This window comes from Onychostruthus taczanowskii, unplaced genomic scaffold (genome assembly GCF_017590055.1).
Source record: "Onychostruthus taczanowskii isolate IOZ18803 unplaced genomic scaffold, ASM1759005v1 scaffold40, whole genome shotgun sequence".
In the NCBI taxonomy this organism is placed as follows: Eukaryota; Metazoa; Chordata; class Aves; order Passeriformes; family Passeridae; genus Onychostruthus; species Onychostruthus taczanowskii.
The window spans coordinates 1,460,309-1,477,951 of NW_024501460.1; the positions used below are offsets into that span (position 1 = coordinate 1,460,309).

The following is a 17,643-nucleotide window of genomic DNA, read 5'->3' on the forward strand; positions in this document are numbered from 1 at the left end:
CTTTCATTCCAGGCACAGGAAACTAAATGTCATTGATTCTTCTGTTCAACTTTTGTTAAACTGTTCTGTACCTGGCAGCAAATTTGTGAGCGAGAGTGACATTGACCACCGTGCTGAGGACCCGGCTGAGGCCAAGTGAAATGCTCTCCTAGTATTCAAATTCTTTTTGAAAGCTTCTCTCTTCCTTCACACGCCTTCCACGCAGGACACGACTCTGAGGTCACTGCAAGCAGGAAGCCCAAGCACAGAGGAAGTGTGTGTAAAATCCACAGTCTCAACTTCACCACCACTGTCCATTTTCATGCATGAAAAAGGCAGAGTCAGTATGGGAAGCTGGGCCCTGTCACAACTGCTACCACGCTGTTTGTCCTTTCCCTCCAAAGCTTTGTGGATCTGTATTAGTTTCCTGCAAAGGTAATTGTTTCTGTGTATTAAACTAACCAGGGATATGGTTTCTAATATGGTTAATTTTTAACAGCACAACTTTGGGCCTAACTCCTTGTCCTGCATTTTCAACAGCTGTCTGGGAAAGTTTGGGACCTTTAATAACTGATCTCTGTGTTCAAACTGCATTCCCTGGTAAGTCTATGCACAGGACAGAAAAGGTGGGTTGGGCTCTAACCTCCCAGCTCAGCTGCACAGATCAGCACCATGTTCTATCTGTCACACAGCCCTGGCCACATCCCCTTGTCCATCTATCCTGGGCTACATTTGACTCACAGAGAGTATGTGAAATGAGTGAAGGTGCTGTTAGTTTAGAGTAAGCGGAACACTTACAATCTGACATTTACCAATAAAGCATGGGTAAAGTAAAAAGATGTGGGATGTTCTCCCTCATTAAAAGAGCAAGCAGTCCCATACGCAGTGGAGTCCATGAAGGCTGGTTCATGTGGCTTTGCCTCCACATGACCCCATGCACAGTGAGATGCACGCTCTGAGCAAAGCTAACCCTGAGCAATGGCTCATCCCATCGCACTCTCACATTTCTGATAACACAGACCAGCCTTTCCTCCAGAAAGGTCACCTGTTTCTGTCATTGTTCTATACCCAAATCCTGGTTCCACAAAACTGCTCAGAGCTCAACCTGCCTGTTAAATTTAGCTGGAATTGGCCAGTGGACTCCAACCTTACTGCAGAAACTCGGGGAGATACAAAGCTAGTGTACTCCACAAGGAAAAAAAACTAAAATATTCATCTTGGCCTGAGAAAAATGATGTTGTACTGGCAAGAAAGGTAAACCAATGGATCTGATGTTAAAACCCAGAACTGCAGTGCCAGTTCTGTAACATCCATCAATAACAAAATAAAGCATCATCTTGCCCAGGGAGGTTTATTTTACTTAGGCTGGTTTGAAACACAGCTTTACTTGTACTTACTGTGAACTGCATTCTGTTTTTGAATAATATTAGGTCTATCTTCTGGGAAATTAAATTGTAATCTGTCCTCTGTTCCATTTCTTTAACACATTCAGTTTACTACCGTAACTTATTTGTGATTTACCAAATTCCAATTACAGAAAGTAGGACAACATTTTGTTCCTATGCAAGACAGGAAAAGTACAGATAACAGATTCAAATCTGCTTCAAATGACAGAGGACATGTAGATGTCTGGGGTTTTTGAGGAGAGGTGAGATAATGAAAGGGTTTTTCCCCTGGAGGATCAAAACAAACTATTTTTCCTTTACATTATTCATAATATAAGACAGATATCATTAGAAACAAAAATAAGTTTATGGAACAGTCACAGTGTTGCATGTTGCATATGGCTACGTATGTCTTATTAATTTTGGTGAACAGAATTTGTAATGAGAAAAATTATTTACAGCCTAATTTATTTTGGATATTGCACCTCTTTACATATATACCCATGTACTAATGGGGGCTGCAGTGCAGTCTAATCTCTCCAGCATTTATTCATACCTAGGACCAAATGCTTTCAACCTGCATATATTTGTCATGACAAAGTTAGCACTCAACACTTTCATTTTCTGCCACCAGCCTGTGTCAATTTTAACATTATATTGTCTAATCCAACAATTCCTTGACTTTACAACCAGGGTTTCTCTTTGGTGTCTACAGCTAGTAACTGTACCACCACATAACTTTCCTGTCAGCACTGTCCTGGAGAAAATGAAAGTAACCCTTCAGCCAGTCTCTGCAGGATGAGCGACATTTGCAAGGAAACCAACTGCACAACTTTCTTTCAAACAGGCTGAAATAGACAACAGCCCACTTTCAGTAGCTGGTATATTACTAAAAAAAAAGACAATGATAATTACATAATTGCTTTAAAATAAGTTTAAAAAGCTACAAACACACCTCCTTGTACTAGTCTCCTGACTTATTTTGCGCTAAAATACATATGCCTCAACATATAGGTATATATTTAAATGCAATGTACACTAGATTAATCAATTTAAGGCTCAAAAAAATTTAAAGAGATTTTGAAAGTCAGCAAGGAAAATTATGCTCCTTTAGGCTTATGATAATCATATGAGAGGACATAAAATTTGAGGTTAGATTCCCCCCCAGAGTGGGAAACAACCCTTCATTTCATGCAAGTGAGTAGCATCAAGCTCAGAAATTTGCTGTACAGTATTTTCAGAAAGACATCTAAACTCTACAGAAATATTTCATCCACCTGTGAATGCACTACTTTCCTAGGCCTTTTCACAGTTATTACTGGGATCTTATCTTTATTATTAAAAACAAACTGTTCTTTGTGAAAGAGTGAATTGCTCCCCCTGCTCTCCCAAGTTCCAGTGAGTGTGATTGTCAAAAAGCACTGACACATTTGTACTAGAGAAAAATGTTTCATTAAAAAAAAATCCTTCACTCTAACGTCAGTATTTTTTCAGGAGTGCTTTCCACATATGTTAAAATGTTACTTAAATTAGCATCTGCTATTTAAAATTTGTGCCTTTGAAAAATAACAGCAGCTGATCAACACACAAAACTATGACATTCTCATTTTTTGCATCTTTTTGGAGCACTGAAAATCGGTATGCATAAACAAATGGAAATTGAATCCCTCCACATCCCATTAGAATTAGCCACTCATTAGAAGTGGGAAAAGACTTATGATTTGGGGGTTTTCCTACATCATAAGATTTTGCAGCAAACTCTCCAGAATAAGCCAAGGAGGCTCTTTAAGGTCCCAAAACATTTATATGGTTAACTTCAGGGGCTCCGGAAGTGAGCAGAACTACTCAGATTTACAAGTTAAACACCCACCCAGCCAGAACTGTAATCCAAGCCAGTCAGCAGTACCACTGTTAACTGTCTGGAGGAGCTGAATTTGTTCCCTCTGTCCCACAGCTTTCCCTTTCTTTTTATTTCCAGAAGCAAGATGAAAGATAAAAGGGCCTTCTGCTATTTGTACTAATCACCTGTTAGTCACAGAAGTCTGAAAGGCAAACTGACACATCAAGTCATTTTTACTGTTTCCAGTATTTACAGTATTATTTCTCCAAGACTGTGAAGCAGCTGCCAGTGATTACTAGAATTTGGCATGTAGAAGCTCATGTATATGAAAAAAACATGATCAAACAATATGCATCTCATTAAAGAAAGTTCGTAATTCTGTTCCCTGCCCTAATACTTTGTTTTTATCTCCTGGAAATATTTACCACACCACCTGATTAGGCTGAGCTGCTTATCTATTTTGAAAATACAAATTATGCCATCAGTCATTCATGGTATGACAGTAAACGTGCAATTATACAACTCGGCAAGCTCCCGCAGTGCACCAAGGCAGGCACAACCCAGCACAGCACAGCCACACTACCCAACCTTTATTGATCTTAAACGAAAACTTGGGCAATAAAACAGCCCACACTCTGAAGAGCAAAGCATGGACTGGCTGTAACACATTCACCAGAGTGATCAGAGCCATGTCTTTCCAGTCTGCATCTGCAGGCAAGGTGAGAGGGAAGCACTTGCAGAGGAAGGAGTGACTGCACACTTTCCTAGGTGTGTAACAAACCTACTTTAAGATTCATTTCCCAGAGTTGGACTTCTGTGCCAAGAAGTTAATGGACCTCAATCCTATGTCAAAACCCATTGTCATTCTTTCTTCTCTCTCTCCCCTCCAATCTTCTTTTGCACTTTTATGGTCCTCTATTGAGGATTCAGTCCTTCACATACAGATGCAGAACTGTACATCCACGGTGTCACCCTTGGCTTGCAGGAGTAGGATCCAACTCTTAGACTGTGACAGCCCAACAGAATTTGCCCTATGAGCACCAGGACTGACAGGTAGCTTAAGAACCCTGGGAAATCTACCCTTCAGCTTTTACTCTGGTCCTCCTTTCTACCTCTCCTATCAACTTAAAGCCCCTCCCTACACAAAGCTGGCAATAATATTTACAGAGAGCTAGAAGGCAGAAAAGTAAGAAATTATAGTGTATGTATAAAATTCATGCTGCTGTATTTATTTCCAGTCTCATGTCTCTATCATAGCACAATTAAAACTCCCCAATGCTAAACAGCTGGTTTCCTCTCTATTGATGTGATACACTATCTTGACTCACATGATACTGGATTCGCCCAAGGCTGCAACTCATTCAGAAAGCTAGCACAAATGCCATGTCCCATTTAAAATCCAAATGAGGTTTTAAAAGATCAGCCTACATCTACATAAACCTCATTCCTTACTTCTTCGGAGTGGAGAACATCACCTGAGCAAGACTTTCCACCCTCAGAAGTCCCAGCCAGTGGTCAGTTTGACTGGCATGACACAGGTAGCTGCAGAGGACTGCTATCTGCATCTCCTCGTGATGTAGATAGGAAGAAGCGACTGGTCCCGCTCAGATCTGCACGGCACCAGAGATCTATTTATACAGCTCTAGCAGGCTGAAACTCTGCACAGAAACTGCAGCCATCTCTTCAGCTTTCAAACCGAAGAGGGGTGGATGTCTCTAATTCTGATTCCCATGGTGTTCCCTGCAAAAATGACAATCATTTTAATTTTGCGTGGGGTAGAGCTGCTGGCATGTTTCGCACGTCTTTCCCTACACCAGCTTCAAGATTCTTACACCTCAAGGCTTATCAGCTTTGTCATTGGGTATTACATTCCACATCTGCAATTTGTAACATGGCCACCCTAATTAAATTGAGGGTAACACTTCCCCACTAAGTTCAGGAGGCACTGCAGCTTTTTTTTTTTTTTTTTTTAGCATATGACAATAATAAAACAACCAAAAAAAGGGTAATTTAGAGTCATACTATACCCAACTGTCATTTGTAAGACTTTACTGTATCATTAGTCAGAGCTTCTGGTGACAATATAACCCACAAGGCTGAAACTTGAGTGGTTTATACATGCCATCAAAGCATTAAAAGATAAAAATGCCACCTTAGAAAGTGGGAGTATTTAATTTTTTATAATACTTTTGTACTAGTATAAAGCATTCACTTAATTTAAATCAGTGACTTCTTTTCTTAAGGTATTTGTATCTGTTTGATCTTTTACAAATATCTAATTCTTTTTTTCAGATTTAATAGTGCTGAGTACTTTGAAGACAATTTGCCAGGGTTTATTAATTAGAATTCCTATAAACCTTTGGGTGTTGGGTTTGGTGAGGGTGGGTTTTTTCGGGCGGGGGGGGTAGTGTGTTAGATTTTGTTGGTTGGTTGGTTGGTTGTTTTGCTGGGGTTTTTTTCCTCCCCTCCAAACCAGGGCAGAGCATTGTAAATGCAAAATTCCAATCACCTCCCCCAGATACCAAATTCTTTTCATGAAGTGGCAGATTAGTTATGTTACTTGGTAACAGCTGTATGGTGTAGTGGCTGCTACTAGGTCTGTACAAACACACGTCCACAGACTAGAAAACAAAACCAGACATATTCTCGGCTAATGCAGAAAGGCTAACTCCAATGAAAACTAGCTGTGAAGCAATGGTGTGACTCAAACTCACCACAGCCATAGCTGTGGACATTACAACAAGTTACAGAGTACTGATCATTACATTTCAGAACTTGATTACTGACTTTCCTAGTACTGAAAATGCTCACAAAAATGGAATGTTATAAGAACATTAAAACATTTTTTAGAAGTCATTGAAATTAAATATGGTCAAATCAGTTAATTTTATCACAGTTTTCCATTAGCTCATGTTGCTCCACTGCAGTTTCAATGTATTCATGGGCACAGGCGCATGCATGCCCACATACACACACACAGTTTGGGGAAGTGGAGGAAAAGGAAGAAAATCGGTTTTATGAACAACCAAAGAAGTAGAAATTAAAGAACAGACTCAGCAGATCAATGAAGCACATGATTGATTTCCATTATCTTCAGTAGAGCTTGACTGCAGTTAAAGTGCTTTGATGAACAAGGGTCCCTAAAACACACTGCTCCTCAGCCCAGTTATCTGAGCATGGCTTATATGAAACAAAACACTTACAAGCAACTAAAGGTATTGAAATGCTCAGGTTCTGCAAATGAAAGCCTTGTAGGAATTGTACTAGTTAGGAAAAAACCCATAGTGGCTTCCTAAATTTTCATCACCTCTAGCAGCTTTTGAATAATGCAATGGTCTTTCTGGCAGCTTCATAAAACCGTATGTAATCTGCACAAGAAGTTCTACAATGTCTCAGCACTTCCTGGGGACTCAGAGCAGTAGGGTAGCCTTGCAACACAAGCAGAGATTAATCATTTTCTAATGCACAGTAATAAATAATGTATCCCCCATAGTACATAAATTAAAGCTGTAATTTCATCCCAGTTCTGTGATGACACCAGAAGCCCAAGATGGAATTTCAGCCTCGTTGTGACCAGTCAGGATACACATTATTCCTAAAATTATGATCTGAGAGTTTATAATGAACTGAGGAGTTCTGACGGCATTACCAAAAAAAGAAGGATATGTAATTACAAGCAGAAAATAAAATTATTAAGTCAGATATTGTTTGCAGAACTTGCTAAAGTAAGCAGTAAATCTCATCCCTCAAAAGCCCGCTCAGCATATTTGTAGCAGGGCAAGGAAAGATCACTACTACTATCAAAGAACTGAAAGTTGTTCTAGTACCACAGGACAATGCCTCCACCACAGCAAACAGTAAGAAACTACAGGCTGAAGTTCAGGTTTTATGTTACAGAGTCCTTAAAATGTTGAGTATATTTCCTCCTACAACCATACACAGCATTTCACTCAGAAGTCAAACAGGTATTGTACAGGTGCACAACAGGCACAAAATATCAGGATAAAGTCACAGTGTATCTCAAATCCACATTTCTATCTGACAAGGAAGCTACTGAGCAAAACAAAATACTCATTATGAGAAGTTGTATCCTTCTGATGAAAAAAAAAAAATATATATATATGTACACATACACACACTGTTTATACAGTGTAAAGGATCTCAAAAATTTTCATGAATAACATGGTCCTAATATTTCTCCTGCAGATAATTTCAAGAAATCTTATGAAGACTCAAAGACATTTTACAAGTCTAACAACAAGCATTTTAATGCAAATAAGGTTTGAAGTATGAAGACCAAGAGCCAAAATAACCATCTATACAGAGTTAACTGTTAATATTCACCCTGACTTTTGCTACCAATTCCCATGATTTTTAGCAAATCCCACAAGATTTCAAGGACGTCTGGAGCCAGCTTTCTTTCAGAGACAAAAAGAAAATAACTTTCTGACCGTCTTACACAAACAAGGCATGAAATTTCACAGGATCATTCATGGCCTGGAGTTGTTCCACATTCTGAACTTCTTTGCATGGTATTATTCACAGATTTATCTTATCCCCCCTCTCTCCCACCACATTCTTGATAATGTGAGACTCATAAATCATGCTCACTGTCTCTTGTTCTCTCTCCCCTCCCCACTTCACTTAGGTTTGTAGCTTAGAGAGCTGTAAGAAAAAAGTAAAGGACGGGAAATGTGAAGATTATGAAAAAAAAAGTCAAATGAATTGGTGCAGAAAGTTGATTTTTAAAGGCTGAAAATGTTTAAGCTTAGAGTAACAGTTTTTGAATATCTGATGCTTCCCCACAAGTCACTGTATTGTTTGTTCCTTCCAACTCTTCCTACTTCCCACTCTTACAATGGTAAAGTGTTCAGACCTGAATACCTGAACTTATATTTTCTATACTCATATTTGAGCACCTTAACAGCAATGTTCTCATGTTCAACGAGCCACTCACCCAGAGAAGCCTACTAATTTTTCTGTTCTCTTTTAATCTCTCTGATAACCAGCAAAATTTTAAATCTGCATATAAATATTTACGTAACTACATCTGCATTTAAGGACACATTTTCCACAGACCTATTTTCTCCCTTTTTGCCTTCCCTGACTATTCACACAAATCAAATATGTACCAAAAATCATGAGAAAAGGACAAGGAAAGCAAGACAATTGTCTAAAGCTCCTTGCCTCCATGCTTTCTCCACAAGAAGCATATCATCACCTCTAAATAGCAATCTGAAACCTACTCAAGAGACTTACGTAAGTCATGAGTCAAGAACTAAAGCAGTGAGTGTCAAAACATTCAAAGACACAGTACCCTCTGCTCCTAGTAGTAAAGGAGTAACTGCTGACAATATGCAAAGATGATCATTGCACTGGAGAAAAATAGCAGTAAAAACTTGTCAGAGATCAACAGAATCACAGAATGGTTTGGGTTGGAAGGGACATTTAAAGAGCTATTCCAAACCCTCCCTTGCCACGTGCAGAGACATCTTTCCCTGGATTATGTTACTGAAAGCCAACCATTCAAAAATCAGCCACACAAACTGAGCCACAGGCTTCAGCAACAGTAGTACACTGCTAGAAACCCTTTGACCTGGTAGGTTCTTGAAGGATTATTATGTCTCAAAGAACAATATAAGCACACAGAAAAGTGTTAACAAAATGCCCAAAGCATGCCTCCACCTGCCTTTTACTGGGGACACAGAGAGAGAGACAGTTTTCTATGGAATCTCTTAGACACTTGGTTGCTCTGCTCGTGAGATACTGCTCACAGGGAATGGCAATCCAACACAGGGACTAAAAGGTGACCCTGTAAATAAATGTCAGCTGCAAAATCAAATACCTCTCCTGAACAAACACTGCTACATTGACAGTGTAAACAAAATACAGAGAAGAGAAATAATTCCCCAATGAAAAGGAAAGAAGGAACAAAACCTAGAGGGAATGTGGGAGAGAAGGGTATATGGCAAACTTAGGCCACTATAACTCCAACTGATGCAGGCTCTTCCCATTCTCACCACCATACCCAATCTGTGCTTAAGTATAAATGGAAGGGTTACCTATCATGTTCTCTTTCTTTATGCAAATATCATTGTCACTTCATGTATTCTGAGGACTATATAACTTATCAATTCAGAAATTAATCTAAAATTATGCTTATATAATACATACAATATTAGTTTACATTCTTACTGCACTAGTCATAAAAACACATACAATAACTGTTGCTCAGAATGCTTTTCTCCTATCTGAGAATTATCTAACACTTGCACTCTAAATTTAAAGGCATTTGTAAAAAAAAAATCCATAAAATCTGAGCACTAGCCTATTAATTGGTCTTCTTTGTTTGGTCTTCTCCCTCATTGTTAGATCAACACACAACACAAGACACATGGCTGAGGACTCAGAGAGAGTGAAAATTTCAGTGCTTGCAACCCAGGGAGAGAAGCAGGACTGCAGAACTGTGTAATTACAAGAAGAAAGAAGAAGTACAATTGAAAGAGAGTCCCTATTTCTGACACAGCACATCTCAGAAGAAACACTGGCACCTGTCACAATTAACTGTGTGGCGAGGACTTCCCTACTGACTCCGTACCCAGAGATGTAGATTTTTCATCACAGAGAATTTCAATCTGCCTCCTGGAAAAAGGAAGGAGAAGGAGCATTGAAGGGTTTTTTCACAACATTCTAAAATTATGTAACTCCACTAACTGAAGAAGACTCATTACCATTAACTACTGCATTGTTGCAATACAGGCACTGAGAATCCAAAAGCAGAAGCTCCTGCTGCTTATCCAACTATTGGTGCTGATTTGTTCCTGACAAAATATAGGACAAATGAACATACTGCTAATGCATACTGTGTTAATTATTCTGCAGTGCCATATAGTAACCCTGATGGAAGTTCAAAGGAGTTGTAGCAGATCCGGATGGAAACAGTAGTATATATAGTTTAAATTTGCATTCAGTCATTTGCAGCTATAACATGGGAGAATTGAGTTGTGAGGCTGCACTGCTGCCTAAATGATCTCACATTATGCTACCAGATTAAATATTCCTGTGAGATAAAACACTGTAGAGGGCTAAAGTTCAGAAAATCTATTTCAACCCTGTTTTGTAAATCTCAGTACAGCTCCAACTCTCTGTTATTGATATCAATTCAATGGAGCACATTTACATTGCAAATCCACGCCAGGCTTAAAAAGTCAACCAGTTAGTGCACAACACAGAGAGCAATGGAGGGCCTGCAGACACTTAGACCCAACACATTGCCACAACAAAGCTTTAATTTAGAGGGAAAAGTACTGGCCTCTGGAGTTGTAAGAACTACCCAGAGATAGGAACTGGGAGCACACAAATAAGCAGAAGCAATTCTATGAGCCTACACAAAGCGATTTCCAAAACTCACCCTCCCACATCTTTACCAAAAAGCAGCTGGGTGAGCTGAGCAGCAGCAAGTTGCTGTCTGGGAGCCCTACAGTGGCCTGAAACTGGGGCAGGGCAAAACCCTGCTCTCTGCTCAGCCCAGCTACCCAGGACATCCATGCCCAGCCTACAGCCCATGGGACACAATGTTAACCCCCAAAATGCCCAATGCAGCTTGTCACCGACTCACCCACAGACACTCTGGCATCCTTTGCCCCTGGGAAAACACAGCAGGTGCTGCTTTACCCCAGGGCACCTTTGGCTCCCACAAGCACACAGCAAGTTGTGGGTTGCAGTACAAGAGGGGTTTGAGGCTAAGCCTCTCTGAACACAGCAGATCCCACAGCAAACTCCACCTGTCAGGGAAAACCCAGGGTCAAACCACTGCAGCCCACTGCTGACCTGACACAATGCACTCCTGAACACAGACACAACTAAACATATCAATGGTACATATAAGCTTTCTCAGTAAAAACAGATCTGCATGCATTTACAACATACAGCCTTATGTTTTGATGTTAAGGTTTTGTTACCTCCCCCACGCTCCCTGAAAAATTATTTATTATTTGTTTTAAAATAAATATATTTTTAAATTTTCCGATGGCTTTTTTCATCATTAATCACATTATACTAATATATATTCTGACAGTGACATTGTTTAAACAACCTCTTCTCCACCCAAAATCCATTGGCAACATCCACATGTAAGCTGACCATCACATAACCCTGCTTTTGAATGCTAGTTGAAATCCATGTCCCCCAGACAGCACAGCAAAGAGCTACTCTTTGACAGGGGGAGTGCAGAAAAGAAATGAGAGAGGGGCCTTTGAGAGGAAATAAAAATAGGATCCCTTGATCCCACCATGACATGGCCCAGACATTCTCCCTGTGGGGGAAGACAATGTTTCTTACAGCAGGAAGAGTTTTTATAACATTTTCTTCTCTTTTTTTTCCCCCGTGCAACTTTGCTTCCTGAAGAATGCTTTATATAAAAGACATGACATTTGGCAATCCAGCTCTGCTGCTTTGAGAAATTCTTTGGCAAGCACCCTACGTGCTGACTGCATTAAGCACATCAGTTTATTTATTTATTTATTTAGGCAGAAGTCAGAAGGAGCAAGCCATACAATTAATGCACAGCACAGTATCACTTCACCCAGAAACAATATGGGAGAGGAGATGGGGAAGGAGGAACTGGAGTTCCTCCTTTTGAGAAACCTCATCATGGGAGCAAAAATGGCTCTCCAGCCTCCAAGTGTTGTTGCTGTTCTGGAGCATAGGCAGTGATTCTCAGATCTCAAGGCATTTAGGGAACATCAATTAATTAATTAATTAAGACTGGATTCCACATCAAAGGCAGGTATCATTACACATCTATTTTGCACATGGGTAAAACGAGCCGCACAGTGAACCTAAGCCTGTCCTGAGGCAGGAAGCACTGCCTTGCTCCTGCTGAGGGAAAGCTGCCCTGCAGTATAGAGCAGGAGGGCTCAGCACTGGCCACCTGCAGACCCATACCTCCCCCTTCACACCACGAGGGAAAACAGAAAACAGAGATATTTCTACACAACACCATCTTCCCAAGGGTGCAGCCTGTGTCTGTGAGGCACAAGAACCCCTGCCCAAAAGCACTGATTTCCTTTCTCCACATTGTGTGCCCATGACATATCTGACCACCATTAGCAGCAGGTCGGGGACAGAACCATGTGTATATATAACCATGGTCATGGGCTTGGAAAAGCAAAATCTCTGAGGGTCAAGGACTCCAATGAGCAACACCTATCTCCTAGACAGACGCAACAAGCTGAGAAGGAGGGCCCTACATTCGCTGCTTGGACTTATGGACTGTATTTGTTTAGGCTTACAAGAGAAGGAGATGCTTCTCAGAAACAATGGAATATTTTTGCTTGTGATCACCATTAGCCCCATTTATTTACACCAGGGAGCAACAAAGCTTGGCAACCCACTGCCAGGGACACCCAGGAACAGCAAATTCACAAAATCATGACGTTTCCAAGCTAAACAGGAAGGAGAGATGGGAACTGGAGATAACATGACACACCTGCCCAGAGACAGAAGCTGGCCATTCCACAAGCTTGGAAAGGTAAAGCTCCTGCACTTACCACATATCACCTGGTATTCTCAAGCTAAACTGCTAGCAGCAAAGGCCTCAGTCTATCCAAGTCATTGTTTAGCACATACATCAGAAGAAATGTTGAAACATAGTCTGCTGCCTTCCATACGAAGGAGCTACCAAGTCTCCAACCCTGCAGATTGGGTACCAAAAGGACTTTATCTCAGAGGGCTGAAATGGGACTAGAGAGTCTGCTTGATCAGGTGGTGCTGCTTCAAAGGCTATGTCCACCGGCACAGATAAATCACTTAGCCTTTGCAATAGTTTTAAGCAGCTTGGTCTAAAACAAGTGTTAGCTATTTAACACTCAAAAGTGTTTTCTACACACAAGTCTAAAAGAGACAGATGTGTGTTCTCATCTGTTGCGTGCGCCCCGATGTAAAAAAGAAGTCTAACTTTGTTCCTAGAAAAGAAAATCTGGCACAGCAATCTAAACCTGCCTGGTGTTTGCTAGAAGAATATGAAGACAACTGTTTTTCTTTTAAATAAAAAGTCTCGCATTACCCTCCCTTCCTGTTCTAAAACTTCTTCCAAGAATTTCTCTCCTCCATTTCTAGGCCAATTTTTATGATATCCAAGTAGTTATCATAACAGCACTATAAAAGCACAACTCTTCAAGGTTTATTCAGAGCAAACAGACCTCAACTAGACTGCCAGTTTTGGCAGAAGTTTGGCATGACCAAGGACTCCGTAGAGTAAGATACAGAACTCAGCATCAGTTAAACTGCACAGCAACCTCTACCAGTCATCTGTCCTCAGTGAAACATGCACCAGGCTCTCCTTTGAAAAAGATTCAGAATTTCAACACTAAAAAGGGCCAAATGCACACAAATCTGTCCACAAAGAAATCACTTGCAAAATTCCCCTCAACTGAAGCAAGGAAATACCAAGCCTTCAGTAGCACTCCTCAGTCACTCTCCTTAGCCTGGAAACAATGCATTAGCACTTTAAGTGCGGATTTCAAGCTTGGTGAAACAAGTTACCAATGCCCACACAGGATACACACCTTGGTCTTCAAGCTGGCTCTGAAAGTATAGGCCAAAAGCAAGCGAGAGAAACCTCAGCACAAATGGTTTCAAGCTAAGATCTCATTAGCTCAACACATAGGCTTGAAAGTGCACACAAAATTTGAAGTCAAGGGGTTTTGGATCTGTGTGCATGTACTACATATCAAAACACAAAGATACACACATAGTCCCAATGCAAAATTTTACACCAAAACTAATAAACACAGATGTGTTTAAACAGAGGAAACAAAAATATTCTCCACCGAACGTATCTGTGATGGCAGCTTAGAGGAACTATCATATTTTAGCACAGACTGGCAATCTCACTAGCCTGAGGTGCACAGTACAGAGATCCTCTGAAAGACAAAATTACACAGCTTAAAACTTACCTACAAATATTTTACTTGAGGGGAAGGAAAAGGTTATGACGGAGAGAAAAGACTTGGAGGTACAGGGTAGGAAAAGGACACAACATACGAGAGAGGGACAAGACTGGGTTGTTTTTAGCTTAACACTTGCCAAGTGAAAAAGCAAACATGAGTCATAGTAAAGGTAACTCAAAGTGTGATGTGACTGCGATGGAGAGCTGAGCAGACCACACTGCATGAGTCAGCAGCACAGATAAAAAGGGTGATAAGAAGCAGCAGATGGGACATGTCTTTACTAAAACAACCCTGCAGGACACAGGCCTTCTTTGCTCTAATGAAACAGTCGTGCCAAGCTGCCACACGCTGGCTCGTACGCTTGCGATCCTGTGAATCAAAGAACGCCACGCATGGTTAGAAAAGCAGCAGGCAAACAGCTGCCGACAGACACACACGCAAAAAAACAGCAGAGAAAGCAAAGCAACAGCACCGCCCAACACTCACACACCCCGACGAGAGCCTGGGACACCACTCTCCAAACCACTCAGGCGGCGGGGTGGGGAGGAAGAGAGCGGGGGAAGGAAGCTGTCGCTGGGATCATGGCATTCAACCTGGCCGTCAGCCAGCTTTTCCCTTCCTGCTAGTCAGACTTGGCTTTCCTGGTGGGTGCCGAGGGCGGGCGGCTGCAGTATCCCCCCGGTCCCGTTCTGCCTCCCCTGCAAGCACCTGCAGAGCCCGGAGGCAGCTGCAGCTGGACAGCTCGTACGTGTCTCAAGAAGCCGAAAGGGCAGCTGGGGCTGCTTGCAGAGCTACACTCCAGTGGACCTGCAGCTCAGGTGGCTTTGCAAAACTCAGGTTTAAAGTTCTATCTTTTTTTTTTTTTTTTTTTTTTTTTTTTCAGGGCTGCGTGCCCTGTTTTGCTGCAAGAGCAGAATATTTAGCCCCATGTTCTTGGGTAGCAGAAGCCATACAGTCATATGCAAAGCCACATTACCTGCAAAATGCAAATACTGCCCTGACGACTTAGACAACCTGCAAAGGTGGTTCCTCACTGTCAGGATCCCTCCACTTCTGAACCTGGTCAGGAAAGATGAAGGTCCTCTGTCACAAGCTCAAATGAGGATAGAGACATAAGGCAAAGCTCAAATCACCTTTCATCTCACTTCTTGGATGAGGTAAAATTATACCCTGCCTGTAAGGGGCAAGATGGAAAGTAAAATGCTCTATTTTTAGACACAAGATCCTGCTTCATCAGGTTCATCTAATTTCTAAGAAACAAACTTTGGCCAAGGTCTGCAGCTGAAGGGGATGAAAAATTACTTGTTTAATTTTCTTTTAGTGCAGCTCATAGCATGACTAGCATAAATCTAAGGAAATCTGTTTTAGCCACATAGACACACCAGCTGTTTTATTTGGGATAGTCCCTATATTTTAGCAATATATATAGAAAGAGATAGAGTTTGTTTTTCCCAATCTGTCCTGCCAAAATAAGCATGTTACGCCCAAACATTTCAATGGAGCTAGAAGGTGTGTCTATTCCCCCTGCTCCAAACATCCTTATTTATAGATTTCAAAATTTGACAGGTGTGGTGAGGAAGAGCAGTTGCTGAGCCTAACACTCTGCACAGCAACAGATCTGCTGTAACAGATAACAGGCAGAGAGAGAGACAGGAAAGTGTTGTACTTTCCTTCTTTTCACAAGTCCTTGCTTTCAAATGCAGCTTTTTTGGAGATAACGACCGCAAGGGTTTGTCTAAAATAAAGCTGGACTGAGCGCCAAGGCTCATTGCAGCCCCAGACAGCAGAACCTAACTCTGCACTTTGGTCATGCACTTTTCTAACCCAAGTGTGTGTATTCCAAGAAGTAGGTAGAGGAACTGCTCCCCTACAGTCATCAGGAACATTAGTGAAGGGGGAGGGTGGTCAGCCTGTGTGAAAACCAGTAAAGTTAGTTTTCATTTCCTGTCAATTTAAATCTTATCTTAGAGGCTTCATTAGCTGATATTTTCTGGGCTGCATACAGTGGAACTCCTTTTGTCACTCACTCACAGAAGGTCCCCATCAGCTGCCTGCAGTTAAGTGTCTGTGCTCCTGGAATCCACCTTGCCCTGCCCACCATTCGCAGGCTGTAGTAGCGAGTGAAACAGTCTGCAACCACAAACTGCCGTGTGGCCTTCCCCTTGTAAGTCTACAAACAAACATACTCCTGATTACAGCATCCACACAACAACCAAACAAACACAAAGGATCCCAAAAGAGAAATGCACAGGATTCATGGAAGCCGATACCCAACTATTCCCCCAGTCTAATCTTTCCGTTACCCCTTGAAGGGTTTTGGCCATGCAGAAAAACCCTCATGCTCATTTTACTGCTGGGTTTCACATTACTGATTTTCTTTGAACTCATGATGCAAGTGCCTCTATTTCTTCTGCAGTTCATTCCTGAAATCACTCTGCAATTTGCATGTGGACATACAGTGTCAACTGACCTGAACACAATTAGTGACAAACTGTGATCAGAGCTCAGATGCAGACTCAGTGAGGACTCCCTTGACCTCAGCATGGAGACAGTGCTGCACTTACATAAATCCCACCACAGGGCTCTCAGGCCACCAGTGCAGAAACTGCTAAACAGCGACAAATGGATGACAAACCATGACTGATAGTTCTGCAAAAAGGTTCCTTATCTCCCAGACACAGCCCCTGTCAATACACACACTTCTGAGCATCACCTTTCAAAATAACCCATCAGATGCACTCATCCCTCTAAGCTGAGCTCCAAGACAGTTAGGCAAGGGTGACACCCTGCATCAGAAGCAGCTGAGGATGGGCATCAAGCTAGGAGAGGAGAAGGGAGAGGTACAAGTGAGGGAGCACAGAGTTAACCAGCACTGTACATGCCAGGAGCAGCAACTTCTTCTCATGCCTGAACTCTGACCAGGAGCAATGCTGGGAAGAGTGCACAGCCAGAGTCATGGCCAAGGGAGATGGAAGAGGGGCAATCACCCAATACTCCACCCATGCCCATCTTTGAAGATTTACCTCAGCACCACATCATTGGTTCCTTCCCCAGTTTCCAAGAACTGGCTTTTCTAGACACACTAGAGAAAAAAAAATTAGTTTTTCCAGTATCTTTCCTTCCAGCTCGTGTTTGCAAAGCTCTCCAAGAAGAAAACTGCCAGACTCCACAAGTGATCAGTGTTATCACACTTGATTCATATGTGCCTTGAGCTTGCTGCCACCTGTGGGACCAACAGCCATCATTGCCTTTTCCTGGAAGTGATTATGTAGTGCATCAGAAAACAAAATTACTAACTTTATTCCTAAAATCTCTCAACAGTCTTCAGTCTCAGTTCCTCATTTACAGCTGGATGAATCTGAAAGACAGAGTCACTTTTGCAAGATCCAAGAATCTGACTGGGAACACACCAGCAAAGCCTCAAGCTCTGTTCTTCTCCTAAGTCTGCTACACAACCCTCTTCTCCCCCTCTGGGCACAGTGGAGAT

At 41.7% G+C, this 17,643-nt stretch overlaps 1 protein-coding gene across 8 annotated transcripts in view; it reads right to left on the reverse strand.

Annotated features, from left to right (window-relative positions):
• The window catches only part of ATXN1 (ataxin 1), a 217,477-nt gene that overhangs the window by 165,272 nt on the left and 34,562 nt on the right, over nucleotides 1–17,643 (reverse strand). The window contains exon 3 of one of the 8 annotated variants that reach the window (XM_041413203.1): nucleotides 15,133–15,215. The exons of 6 other annotated variants lie outside the window; for them this stretch is intronic. The gene's annotated coding sequence lies outside the window, so the exon portion shown is untranslated. Of the gene's footprint in view, nucleotides 1–9,755; nucleotides 9,776–15,132; nucleotides 15,216–17,643 lie in introns of those variants that run through there. One more of the 8 variants, XM_041413209.1, reaches the window with a different exon arrangement.